Here is a 10,000-nt window from a genome sequence, read left to right on the forward strand (position 1 = left end):
CTCGATCATCCACCTCTGAAAACTTTAATGTCCAAAATTCTAGACTAGAAATACATAAATGTTCTTTTTCACGTAAGACTGTGGAATGAGATACTGCATAAATTGTATGAGAGATTTACCTAAGAAAGAATTCAAAGGAGAAAATTTCTAGCTTGTCCTCAATATTTTGGTTAATGATCAAAGGCTCCTGTGAGCCAACTCGTGAATGCAGATGACACACCAGTAATTGAAATTCAGACACTACACTACCTTGAAATCTTTGCCTGATCATGTAACAAGAAATACCCATTCTTGTCCTAAAATGATTGAAAACTTATTCCCTACACATTGAATATGGTTATTCAAGACTTGTACATATATTTAAGGACGGTGCCTACTAATACCGAAGTATTTTTGTGCGGTTTATGACTTTGCGGGAAAAGCAGATCTTAGCAAGGGCTATTGGAATCCGAAAAGAAAATTGGGGGTAACCACTCATTTTTCCGAGATAATTAAACATTAATATCTCTAAAAAACGCCAAAATATAAAGCAATGTATGGGATTTTTTCCTAAATTGAAGCTTAGTTATCTCTGAAAAATGCATGGTTACCCCCAATTTTTTTTTGAGATACCAGAAGCATTTGGTAAGTTCTACTTTCTCCGTATTCTCGATTTTCACTGTCACCCCATTGAAAAAAAAAATCGAAACCATTCCATGAATGAAGTCAAGAAATTGACATGGTATAGAGGATAAATAAGTAAGGCATCTGTCCAAGTGTCAGGTCTGTGCGGCATTCCGTACTCGAGTTATTTGACAAAATGTTTCACATAAATTTATAGAGCTTAGTATGGAGACCCCATGTTTGTGTCCCTCTGAGGGGCACAAACATGGCGGCCGGAAATAGGAAAAAAACATCTGGAGTTCACTTTTGCCAGAAAAGAGGTTTGTTTGCCCTTGTGAATTTTCCAATGTTTAGATTAATATTTCTCCTCAAACTTAAATTGTTTAGAATGCTGAAAATCACGCGAAGAGTCATTATTAAGATATGGAAAAGCTCTGTCACGGCCGTCCTCCTGATGTCACGCACGATATTTTCAAAAGGAAGCATGACATCGAGCTAAGAAATTGTGAACAGACATATTTTTAGGTAATCTTTCCTTGAATGAAGGTTAAAATTTTGTAGGCCTCCCAGTTTTGAATTCTAGAATTTGGTGACGTCACGTGAAAACCAAGAATAGTTTTAAACCGCGCAAAAATATTCCTGTATTAGTAGGCACCACCCATAGGAAACCCTAGTATCTCGCGATGCGCAGAATGTATGCGCAGTAACATTTAGTAGGCACCGTCCTTAAGTAGTTTTTTTAGTTCCTGGCAGGTCCACACCAGCCTTTGGGTTGCTGCAAACCGACCTGCCTCAACAAAAATTATATGTACGTATGTATATGTATGTATGTATGTATTCTGATGTGCCGATTAAAACTTTTTCACATGTTTTTTTATTCAAAGTTCATACTTAACTAATTAAATTTAAGACACCGCACTTTGTGGAAAAATGAGAAAAACTAATAACTTTGCTCAGATTTAACGGAAAATCTCCATTCTTGCTCCAAAATGATTGTCAAATTATGCTCTACAGATCAAATGAATTATTCTGACGCATGGTGAAAAAATTCTTGTGGTTTTTTTTTTTTTTTTTTCATTAATTGTGTTTACTCCCCCAGACTTTCTGAAAAACTGAAAAAACTTTCAACTTTGCTCAGATTTAACAAAAAATCTCCATTCCTGCTCTAAGTGATCATCAAATTATTCTCTACAGATTGAATGAGATTATTCTGATACGCGGGGAAAATAAATTTATCATGTGATTTTCCACTAATAAAATTTTAAAACACTGCAGTTCTCTCAAAACTAAATAAAACCACAAATCAAACAAAAATTTCTTCACCGTTAATGCTTGATTTCTGCTGTTTAAACTATTGAGCATCCCTTAGAAGTTCCTCTTTCGATTCACCATTTCAAAAAGGTGTATTTCCCATCAGAAAACACAAAATTTGTTAATTTCAACCAGCCCCAGAGTGAAATTCCGCTACATTACGATCACCCATTCACTGCGCATGCCTGAAACCTAAAAACCCACCAACCAAGTGATCCAAACCATCGCTATAACTCATTCATCGTGTGTGTGTGTTCACAAGTTAAAAATGACTATATTGAAACACCTTTTATAGTACAGAAAATAGGTTTCACCAATTAGTTGCAACTTGTTATTTTTTTGTTTTTCGTTAATTTTTTGACCTTTTTTGTGTGTTACACTTATACTTGTGATTTCTCTTCCTCCCCTAAATTCTATTTCTTCTGTCTTTGATTGTAATAACTGTAATAATATTAATTTTATCCTTAAAAAGTTGTAAGTCTTGCCTGCCTAGATTAGCTTTCGCTACCTGCGGGCCAGTCTCTCTTTTTACTAAATTTCTGAATAACAGATAAACTTGAACTTGAACTTTTCGGTAATGTGGATTTTAACTGATCACAATGAAGTTGTGTCCAAACTACAAGCGAGTTCACGAAAGAGACATACAAAAATATATGCTGATAATTATTCCTTAAAATTGTTGTCATGGCAATTTCTGGATGCAGGTTGTCTTGGTTTGTTTATCTTCTGAAATTACTCCTCAGTAGAAACTTGTGTGTTCTACCACACTTGTAAATTTGCTCTTTTAATTTAGGAAAAGATTTTTGACTAGATAGGTGAATGTACGTATTGATATACTTTGCAGCCAGAAGCCGAATTGTGTTTATACATACATAGTAATAAAGCAACAATATCATACAAAAACTTGAAACACTTTAAGAAAAAATAAAATTTATAAGAAGATTTATAATGGTAATCGAACTGAGTGGAGTGCAATTTGGTCTGAAATCATACACGTGATTTCAAAATCGAACAAGCGCGCAGCGCGAGTTCGATTTGAAATCACAAGTATGATTTCAGACCAAAGTTGCACGACACAAAGTTCAATTACCACTTTATTACACTTATTTTGAAATCACAGAGTATCATTGTCAATTGAAGGGCTGAGAGCATAACCGACTTATGTCTCATTTTAACCTGGTATTCGATTTCGTTCAGATTTGTCGGAATTTTTGCTCTCCTTGGTTTTGAAAACATTTTGCGGTTTTACAATCGTGCACAAAACTCCTTGAGGAAACCAAACACGAACAGCGCAAAAACCTGACTTGCTTACTATTTCTCTCTTGTTAATTCTACTACAGCACTTTACTTCTCTCTCCCACCCCCTCCCGCTATGCAATGACAAGTCAGAAAACAGATGAAAAACACCACTCACTTACTTTTTCTCTTTTCTTAATTCTACCACAGTTATTTCTCCCTCCCCCCCCCTCCCCCTTATGCAATGTTGATTTGGAAGGTGATGCTTGCCAGGAGACTGTTGGTGACCCAGAAAACAACATTGAGTTGGGGGGGGGGGATGTGGTGGTTTGCTTGTTTACCAGTGAATGCGCGTGGAAGGGTAATGTTGTTAGAGATGTTGTCCATGTTGTACTCGTCGGTTAAGAGGACTCGGACCGTGCGTTCTTGTTGTAAGGTGACCGTGCGTATTTGGGAAGTGGAAACATTGGAATGTAAGTTACAGTTCACGGTCAGCCAAGTTGTATGGTGCATATTTTTGCTTTGTGCATTAATGAAGTCAAGAAAGTTACTCTTTTTAGCCGTAGGTTAAGTGTGGTGCAAAATATTAATAGCTTTAGTGTGATTTCACCAAAATGCTAGTTCCAATTTTGTGTTTTCCCTTCTGGGCGATAGAACGAACTGGTAGCATAACGAACTTCAAGCAAAGTTCACCGTCACATTACTTCATTAACATGGTTGTAACTTTCCACTTAACTGTAAGGGAAAATAACTGTACTTCATACAAAGATTGCTCTCTTAAAAGCCAGTAAAGCCGTAAGTCACGCAGTGCGTGACATAGAACTTGTTTTCTTTCAATACATAACAGTTCTCGCCCTCAGTTCTCGCTTATTCAAATCATGTTGCAGGGAAGGAAATGGCTTGTTTCGAGATAAACTTTTCTCTCAATGAAAAACCGATTTATTGTCCTTCTTTTATACCCCTTTTGATCACAGCAAAAGTGCGCCTTAGTACTTTGGCAACAGTTCTCGCCCATGTTGCAATAAAGAGACTAATTGAATTTTGAATTATTGTTACGTAATAGGGTGAGAACTGTTCGAAAATAGATTTCCTCTGTGAAACATATTTAGGAAAGCATTTCAACATGGCGACCAAATGATAAACAAAGCATTTACGCGCAGCAGAAGGTAATACATTGCCAACGAACTTATAAAAATGACTTTTTAGTGGTGAGAACTGTGGCCGAGAAATGTGCGGACATTTTGATGACGTATTGTATCTGTTGTGCGTTTCTTACATTCCTGTCACGCACGTAGTAGTTTGTAACAGAATCGAATAAAAGCGTAAGATTTTCGTTTCTCCCGCGAGAAAACCGCTTTCGATCGTGTGCCGTGGTTCAAAGACAACACGTTTACAATGTATATTTAATACAAATATTAATACTCAATGCATTGTTCTTTTGGTCATCCATAGTGACTATAATCATCGATTTTTCTTTAGAAGATGGTAACAATTCCCAATGGCATTAATACGAAACACAAATCGGCGGGAAAAAAAACTGGACAATGTTTTTAAATCAAATTAAAGTTCACATGCAAAAATTCGGACAAAGCCGAGCAAAATCGAAAAACGGGCTGAAATTCGACATAGGTCGGTTATGCTCCCAGCCTTTCAATTTTAATATTCTATTTTTGTTACTTCATTTCCATTTTGATGGGCTGAAGAAAGGATGCAATTTAGAGCAAAAAATGGTGCAATTTGGGAATAAATCACACTGTTGAGAGCCAATCAGATTGCAAGGATCACCAGTGATTTCAAAATGGGTGTAATAAATAAGAAAAACAAGTATAAATTATAGCTAAAAAATATGGATCTGAATAAAATCTTATAAGTATTATGCTTCCCATTAAAGGGCTTCAAGAAGGGGTAACCAGAAAAAAAATGATCCCTGGTCTGTTGACCCCTCTACCTGACCGGATACATGGGCCACCTCTTGAACTGGTCCCCAGACCACCCCACCTGACCCCCTCTATGGACCACTCTATAAAAAAAATACAAATAGTAAAAAGCAATTCATCTTGGTTATGTGGTTACTCATAGACAAGTTAGAGTCAAACCACACCCCAAGATTTCTAAAGGAAGAGTGCAGAGCCATTTCAGCATTTCCAGTCACTAGATGGTGAATGTTGACTTAGTACCAATGATATTAGAAGGAACTCTGTTTTAGAATCATTCATTAGTAATTGATCTTCACTCATCCAATTTTGAATCGCTTCAACACAGTTTTCAACTGCACCAACAGTCTCTGCCTGACCAAAGTATTCATCAGGACTAAAGGACTTGTACAACTGTGTATCATCAGCATAGCAATGAACTGTAGGCAAATGATTTCTCAAAATGTCAAACAATGAGCTAGCATAGAATTTGAACAGTAGTGCCCTATGACATGAACCCAGAGAATCTCCATAGCGCAAATGGAACTTTTCAGCTAAGGATCCACAAACAGAAATTTGCTGACAGCGATCTGACTGGTAGGAATGAAACCAGTCAAGAGCTGTGTCCTGCAGTCCAAGTTTACGTGTAGGTGGCAGTCTCTCAAACAAAATGTCATGATCAACAGTGTCAAATGTTGCATTCAGGTCCAATAGACATGGTGATTGTTCATGTTCAATAGTATGTTGTTCTTCACCTTTAAAAGCACAGTTTCCATGCTATGGTTCTTTCAAAATTATATGAGGACTGCATGATGGACTACGTGATGATATTGTGTTAACCAATATCAGTTGTAGTTAAATAATTATTGTAATGAGGCATTAGTGAACTGGCATCTTAGCCATTAGCAAATTGACCTAAGACATTAGTGAAACTACCAAAGATGTTAATAGTGAATTGGCCATTACCAAAATGACTTGGAAGGTGAAACAAGCGGCTACCTATCAGACTTAAGATATGGAAAATCTATTCAGTAAAAGCTAAAGGTGAGAAAAAGGCAATCCGATTCTTTTAAGCTTTTAAGCTTACAGGCAAAAGCACGTGTTTACTGCCTGAACCTGGTGCTCGCTTCTTAGATAACAAGGATAAGCACAAGTACTAAAGAAATATTTAACTAGGTTGAGGTGTTAACTGATTTAGATCTCTTTTGTGCTTTTGCTTGTGTGTATGACACACTGATTCCCCCAATAAAATAAGTGCAAGTGCAGAGCAACAAATTCGCAGGCAGTGCTTCTGGCCTTTAATGGGTGATTCCAGAAGTCCATATAGTAACGTACTACCATGGTTAGCATCAATATTTTCCCACCCTCTCCTTTACGTTGGGAATTTTCAACAAACTCAACCCACCATGCCCTCAGAATTCCATTGTTGTTAACGCCACCCCATATCTCTTCCAAAATTTCCTTTTCCTCTCCAATCCGTTTGAAATTTCTTCTTTGACCTCCTATCATCTTGATATGCGAATTTATGCCTTTCTCCTCTCTAAAGTAATTATTTCTACAGCTTCCTCTCAAAAGGAAGAGAATTCTCATCTTGTTATAGTGCAATCCCTTTCTTGATGTTGTGTATGTACTAGCCAGTCTCATCGGATCCCTGGGGCAGTGGTGATGAGATGGAATTCTTGGTTTTTGTTTATGTTATGTACCAAAGTTATGTTACATGTACATACTTGTATAAAGGTGACTGAACACAGGGCGTGTTACAGGGAAGTGTATCCACTGATGGGATGTATTGCAGCAACACGGCCCCTTGTGTGAGTTACAGTCAATCCACATCATATGTGAGCAGTAGTTCCAAGTATGAAATGAACTTTCAAATTCCTCTTTTTGTAATGTCCAGCATTTGAATGGAATCTTGAAAATTTCTCTGGAAATCTTTCTGAAAGAGGTGCATTAACTGAAAAAAAAAGATTCAAGTTACCTGGGAAACAATCGTTATTCTTGAAACACTTAATGCTGTAATGTAAAGAAAAATTCGGAGCTTTATACTGTCAATAAACAAGGGAAATTTCTATGAGAACTCTGAAATGTTGTTGGCAAAGTTCAGAACTCGCATGTAAATTTCAAAACTCTGTTTAAATTTCAAAAATACCGGCCATTGGTGATGTCGATTGACTGTAATACTTCATTTTGTGCAGCACAAATCTTGCTACAATTTTGTTTCTGCAACATTTTGTGTGAAGTTTAACTTGTTGAACATTTTGGGACATGTTGCAAGATGGGAAATAATGTAGGATTGTATCAAAGTAATTCAGGGATTGAGCGCAGATTTCAAAATGGGGGACAGATTATGTGCGGGGGAGCTTTTTTAAAATTACTATTAAGCAATGAAAACATTTGGAAACATAGTGCAAGACAAAGTAAACTTACTTTCAATGCTCCTTGAAAACTCAATATTTAGTGCTTGAATACTGCTTGAATTTTATGTCCAAAAAAACCAGCACAGACTATGTAATAATTGTTGCTACTCTAATACATATTGCCTGTAATTACTCTTGAGATGAGATCTACCTGTGAGCCAAACGCCTGATGCAAATTTAAGATCTTATTCCATGAAATGCTTTCCAGTATTATTCACAATGGTGGTTTTGATTGTGTTCCAGGCATTAAAGCGGATCAAAACCATCATGCCAAAATTAGCAATCCATCAAAGTGGCCAGACAAGTTCTTCTAAATGTGAACTGCCTGGCAAGCGTGTTCACTGCCCGGCACATCTGAAGATTCATAAAGGAGTTCACACAGGAAAGAAAAATTTGAAATGCAAACAGTGTGGCAAGTGTTTCAGTACCGCTGCACTTCTGAGGACACACGAAAGAGTCCATACTGGAGAGAAGCCTTATGAATGCAAACGGTGTGGCAAGTGTTTTAGCCAGGCAGGAAATCTCAGGAACCATGAAAGCGTCCATAATGGAGTGAAGCCTTATGAATGCAAACAGTGTAAAAAGTGTTTTCGTATGCCAGAACAGCTAAAGAGCCATGAAAGACTCCATACTGGAGAGACGCCTTATGAATGCAAACACTGTGGCAAATGTTTCAGGCAAGTAGGACATTTGAGGACACATGAAAGAGTCCATACTGGAGAGAAGCCTTATAAATGCAAACATTGTGGCAAGTGTTTTAGTCAAGCAGATAATCGAAGGAAACATGAAAGAGTCCATACTGGAGAGAAGCCTCATGAATGCAAATGTGTGGCAAGTGCTTTAGCGAAGCTGGAGTTCTAAAGAGACATGAAAGAGTCCATACAGGGGAGAAGCCTTATGAATGCAAACAGTGTGGCAAGTGGTTTAGTTTGGCAGGAAATCTTAAGTCCCATGAAAGAGTCCATACTGGAGAGAAGCCTTATGAATGCAAACAGTGTGGAAAGTGTTTCCGTGTATCAGGAAGTCTAAGGATGCATGAAAGATTCCATAATGGAGAGAGACCTCATGAATGTAAAACATGTGGCAAGCGTTTTGCCTATACAGGACATCTCAGGATTCATGAAAGAGTCCACACTGGAGAGAAACCATATGAATGTAAACAGTGTGGTAAGTGTTTTAGTGAAACAGGAGATCTGAGAAAGCACGAAAGAATCCATACTGGGGAGAAGCCATATAAATGCAAACAGTGTGGCAAGTGTTTTATTCAAGCAGGAAGTCTTCATGTTCATGAAAGAACCCATTCTGGAGAGAAACCTTATGAATGCAAACAGTGTGGCAAGTGTTATCGTCAAATAGGAGATCTCAGGAGACATGAAAGAATTCATACTGGAGAGAAGCCTTATGAATGTAAATGGTGTGGCAAGTGCTTTAGTCGAACAATGACACTTAGGAGCCATGAAAGAGTCCATACTGGAGAGAAGCCTTATAAATGCAAACAGTGTGGCAAGTGCTTTAGTATGTCAGGAAACTTAAGGAAACATGAAAGAGTCCATACTGGAGAGAGACCATTTCATTGCCAAGTTTGTGGCAAGTCTTTTAGTGTGGCAAGAAGTCTTAAGTCCCACACAAGAGTCCATACTGGAGAGAAGCCTTTTAAATGCAAATATTGTAGCAAATGTTTCAGTGCCAGCTGCAATCTAAGAAGCCATGAAAGAACCCATAGTAGAGAAAAGCCTTTCAAATGCAAAAAGTGTGGCAAATGTTTTAGCAAAGGAGAAATTCTAAGAAAACATGAAAGAGACTGTTTTAGTCAAGTGAGAGATCGTGCAAAACGTGACAGAACCAACCAGCATTCTGCATATTCTGTTGATGACGAAACATCTATGGCATCCTCCACTTTGGAAAATCCTCAATTAGCCCTTGTTCAAAAACACATCTGTTGGATTTGCCAAGATGAACTAAGTAGTGAGGTCCTACTTCTTGAACACTATGAAAATCATATGATAATTGAGTGACTTTTAGTTTATTTTTCTCAAATGCCTTGTGGTTTTAAATGGGAAAAAGTGTTGATGACTGGTGAAGTGCTTGCCTTATAGGATGAGACATGAATAAGAACTGATAGAAATGTGAAGCATGCGGCTACAAAAAAAAACTTGAACGGGTCAAGGTCAGCTTTTAATATGGATGCCAGCTTCACATGGGCACCTCCCTTTCTTTCTTTCTTTCTTTTTTTTTTCCTCTACACACATTTTTCTTGGTCCAGATGCATACATTGTCCTTTATTAACCACGTGATAAAGAAATAATATAAGATTCTTTCTGCCTCAAAAACGGTTAGATTGTTTACAGCTGTAGTTGTGTGTTCCAATGAGACCAACCTTGTAACCTGCCTGAAAAAGTGGTGGGGTATAGTTCTGCTATAACACTAAGTAACAGTCCTTACTATTTGCTTTCTGCAAACCCATTTTAAAAGTTAGAGACGATGTTTTTTCAGGCAGTCCTCAGGGCCAGAAAAAGTATA

At 37.5% G+C, this 10,000-nt stretch overlaps 1 pseudogene across 1 annotated transcript in view; it reads left to right on the plus strand.

Annotated features, from left to right (window-relative positions):
- LOC146460113 (uncharacterized) overlaps nucleotides 1-10,000 on the plus strand; it is a 14,175-nt pseudogene that overhangs the window by 2,490 nt on the left and 1,685 nt on the right. Inside the window, exon 2 of the transcript XR_014857684.1 lies at nucleotides 7,724-10,000. This exon is cut by the window's right edge and continues 1,685 nt beyond it. The product of XR_014857684.1 is annotated as an uncharacterized LOC146460113 (transcript). The remainder of the gene's footprint in view (nucleotides 1-7,723) is intronic.

Source organism: Pavona decussata, unplaced genomic scaffold, assembly GCF_977016875.1.
Source record: "Pavona decussata unplaced genomic scaffold, jaPavDecu1.1 SCAFFOLD_214, whole genome shotgun sequence".
NCBI classification, from domain to species: domain Eukaryota; kingdom Metazoa; phylum Cnidaria; class Anthozoa; order Scleractinia; family Agariciidae; genus Pavona; species Pavona decussata.